Here is a 4,698-nt window from a genome sequence, read left to right on the forward strand (position 1 = left end):
AAAAAAAAAAAAAAAAAAAACAAGTTCTAAAACATTCAAAAATGTGTTTTGAAAATACATTTTGGGTTTCTACCATTGTAAGAAATTCCTGTTTTGATTACAAGCCAGTAGAATGCATCTTAATCAACACTGGCATTTTAATCCATTGTGGTTCTGGCAGATGAGCCCTTGAGTTTGGGTGTTGGGTACCTCTTTGATAACTTAACAATTAACCTTCCACCTGTGGCTTTCTATTTGTGTTGCTGAGAGTTCTTATTCTATCCAAGTTGTGAGCGATAGCACATCATCCTGTAACCAAAGGAGATCTGTCAGCTGGTCAAAGAATCGTCATTTCTTATCTTCCTTTCAAAGAGCTAAAATATTCAAAGCCCCTTATTAACCTTTCTAAGATATTGTACCTAGAAAAAGAAATGAATCTCTGAAGTGTGTCTTGAAAGCCTGGGCTGAAACATTTTCCTTGGTGTGAATCAGAGTTTTGGAGCTCTCTGAAAAGAAAGCAATGTCTCCTGCCTGGAGGAAGGGGAAGGGGGCTGAGAAGATCCAGCCACACCAGAAACTCGAGCCTCAGCTTCCGCAAAGCTGCATACTCTGCTGGTGCTATTGATCCCCTTCTTTTTTTTACAGAAACATCTCGGAATTTGTCAAGCTTTACTGAAGGTGATTTGCATGAATGAATATTCAACAGACCCTTTAATCTTGCAAATTCTTGACTTGTAAGATTGTAGCCAAGCTATTGCAAGGGGAAATGAATCAGTTAGTGGAAAGGAGCCCCGGTTTAGGGCGGCGATGTGCCCAGGCCTGGAGAGAAAGACCTCTGTGAAGTAACGCACTCAGGAATTCCTGCTTCCTGCTTTGTCATTCATGCTATGAATATCCACCCGCTTCATTTGTTTTTGCCAGTAAGCACGGCTTTGAATAAAGAGGAAAAAGTCAATGGATTCCTGGGGGCTTTCATATCTCAGGGTACTGGGTTATGGAGGCTCGTCTTAAATGGATACAAATCTACCTGTGTTTGGAAACGAGAAAAAACTCCTGGTCATCTGTTTAATGATTGATCCGTCCGAGTACAGGTTCTGCTCTTCATTTCTTGAGAGTACCATTGTCAGCGTTGTAATAACCAATCTATAAACGTTGAATCTATAATTCAATTTCAGAGATAAAATCTGCATGGATGTAGCTATTGAGTAATTTGATTCCTGCCTTCCTAGGTGGTGACATTGCCATTTTCAAACTGAGAGACATTTGTATGTGGACTTGGCTCTCCTGTTGCTTCTGAGATCCTGCAGAACCTTGGTTAGGAGCTCTGAGATCACTGAGCGGACATTCTCAGCACCTGAGTGTTCACTTAAAAGTAAACAGGTGATCTCATACTTAAAAATCATGCTTCTTTTCCACTTACTTCACTGTTTTTAAGGAGAGGTTTGAGCCGCAAGGTAAGAATAAATGGACTTCAGTTCACAGTTTCAGAGTCTGCAAGAGAGTCAGGCATCCCTATGTTGCTATAAAGTTTTCTGTCTAACCTTTCCGTATAACAGTTTTAGGAGTTAACACTAGAAGCATTGAGTGAAAGTCTTCAGATATATCTGGTAAACAATCTAACAGGAAAAGAAGAAGCAGGGATGCTTTTTGTGTGTGTTCCAGAGGTGTTTCTGCTTCATAAAGGGCCATCTTGGTGACAGTCTCCAAGATGTACCATGAGGTACCAAGTGAGAGTCCCAGTTACAGGCACCAGGATTGTCCTGCATGCCCTGCTTTGGCAAAGTCATTTTTCAGAGCTAGCTCTAGACACAAGCACTGAAATGTAATGGTAAACAGTGGCCTACCACCATGTAACTTATTTTCAATTGCAAGGCAATGAAAACTAACAAGTCGAAGACATTGTGTATTTCCTGATCTCCAAAGCCCAAAAAAAAGGCACAAAGATCCTCTGTGTTGTCCAATAAGTTGATTGGCTGTGGGGACATAGGAGCAATAAACCACCCTGTAAAACAAGGCTCCTGAGTAACAGTGACTGTGACAGGTGTTGGAACAGAAGGTTTCTATAGCTGTAGAGGTGCTGGTATGGGGACTGAAGAGCAAACCTGCCAGTGGCTCATCAGGAATATTTGCCGCTTTGTAGAGCAGAGGTTCGAGGTGGCCCCTGCCACTCCACGGCTGTGACAATAGATGCGTCCACTTATGAAAGGACAAGGCATGGCTGAAGTGGAAGGACAGAGATGACATCAGTGGCTCTGTGTCTGCGACTAACTCTGTCCCTAAGGGGACTCTCCCCCTTGACAGTTTTCCTTGGTCATTGGCCGGTTCGCTGCTCGCTGGCTCTGCATGCCAGGGCTTCTGATGGATTACAAAATGAGATATTTTAAGGTGTAGTAAGTACTCTTGCTTGTAAAACATGACCGTTGAATCATCCCTCATTTTAACAGCAGTGAGATTCAGGGTGACCATGGCCTTACTCATCATCCCATTGTAAGTATACATCATGACATCCCAAGAACCTCTGTGTTCAAATCCACTAAACCAGGTTTACAAATTTATTAGTTGAATCATTTCAACATATTTTGGATCTGGATTCTGCCGTCACCTAGTCTGTGTCTCAATCCCCAAATAGCAAAAAGAATTCTGGTGAGAATGCTTTTCAGAATAATGGAAGTGAAAAAAGGTGAACAATGAAGCAATTTTTCAATGGAGACAAAACCACCAGACCATTGACAGCCCGAAAGCCCTGAGTTTTCCTCGAGACTAAGTTTCTTTTCATTTGGGGGATTTCAACATCTGAATTTTCCAAATGACTGCGGAACCATCTTCACTAAACAGAAGTAGACACTATGGCATTATTAAAAAATAAAGACTGTCCACGCAAATGCAAACATCCCAACAAAAAGTAAAGATGTAGGTCACTCAAGGAGGGAATTTGGTCTTTGCGATGTCAAACGTCTGGATAGTTGGGGAAATCCAGATGTTTGAATCCTCATTTTTCCATCTGGTTGTCTGGTGTTGTCTAGATATAGACAGAAAATGCTCAGGTGTTGCAGGTAATGGAATCTAACCTTCTTGTGCATTAATCTATTGCCGGTGATATTCTGCTGCTAAAAATCTCTTTGTTGTGCAAAGGGAAATAAATAATGCAGAGCCAATGCTATTTGATTTTTATTTACTTTCGGCAAACGTGTGGAGGGGAGAGGTTTGGGAGGCTGTCCTGGGTGTATTGGGAGGCGGTTTTGTCACAGACCTCCTGCAGAGCAACAGTTCTGGAGTCCTGCCTCTCTGCTCCTGCCTGGCAAGGAGCCTTGTTATTCAGCCGTTTCCCTTCTTTTATAATTACTCCTCTGCTTTTCACACATGCTTAATCCTTCACAAAGTCTACCTGACAGAACCATCCAAGGGATATACAAATTTGTGGATGTTTTATTCTTCAAATAGGAAGTTTAGATTTTAAGGATTTCTTAGACCTTTTAAGCATAAAAATATAAACTATAGTCAGCTCCTGTATCCGAGGGTTCCGTATCCAAGGATACAGAGGGAGGACCACTATAAGAGACCTGAGCATCCTCGGGTTTTGGTACCCAAGGCAGTCTTGGAAGCAATCCCCTGTGGATGCCCAGGGTTGACCTTACTTACTACAGTTACTTCATGGTGAATTTCAAGGTGTCAACAGAAGCAAAAGCTGTCTTTCCCAAGTTAAACAAAACACATAATTTTTTTGGTTTGCTTTATTGATGTCATTCCAGTTGCCAAGAACTAACTGCTTATCACTTTGGGATATTCGTGTTTTCTTTGTAGTCACGGGAACAGAAAGAAAAAGATTACATCAAAGGGAAATTCACCTTCCAGAAGGGAAGTTTGAGATAGTCTTAGGACTTTCATGCTGGTAATTATTGGAGGGCGTTTCTTCCTTGTTTCATCTGATTTGGCTCTGGATTGGTGAGCGTGTGTATTTCCTCAACTGTATGCGTACTTCGTCATTGTTCTGAAGCTGGTCCAAATTCAGACCCGTTCCTTTCAAAGTGTGCTTATGCTGCAGAATGAAATCCGAGGCGCTGTTCAGTCTGCACACGGAGCCCTGAGGGTGTTCAGCTGTGTAAAGACTGTGAGAGCATTTCCAGAGAAAACCGAAATATTTAGTAGGTTCTTAGGTAATGTTTGTGCTGAATTCTGCCCGGGGTGCCAAGTTACAACAACTGCATGGGGTAGGCGGTCCCTTCCTTGTCGGGTCCCCACTCCCATCAGATGCAGAAGTTTCCCCAAATCAAGTGGGTCCTCCACCTGGTGCCACAAGGGCCTCCAGCCCCTGGGGTCGTTGCTCTGTGCTTTGTAAACGCTCCTTGGAGGGTGGTCTTGGAGAGCTGCGACCCCCAGGTGCACGTGTGCGCACCAGTCTAGCTTGGATTTGCCTTTCTTCTTCCCTGAGATGTGTACTTCTAAGTCCTTTTCCACCTCTTTTTCCCTTCATGCAATTGACAGAATGTTCAAGTCCAAGGTTTAGGTGAATTGGCAACAAAGAGGCAACAATCGGTCAGTAAGCCACAAAAACACTGAGCATTTTGTCAGTTATCTTTTCTTATGTGGTAATTAAACGGAATTTATGGTTTAGTAGAAAACCAAAAATCCCTGTGTTGAACATCATGATTGTTTTAAATATACTTAAGTATATTCTATGAAACAGATTCCTTTTACACTATGGCATAGATTCCTTCCCGG

This window comes from Lipotes vexillifer, unplaced genomic scaffold (genome assembly GCF_000442215.2).
Source record: "Lipotes vexillifer unplaced genomic scaffold, Lipotes_vexillifer_v1.1 scaffold69, whole genome shotgun sequence".
Classification (NCBI taxonomy): Eukaryota; Metazoa; Chordata; class Mammalia; order Artiodactyla; family Lipotidae; genus Lipotes; species Lipotes vexillifer.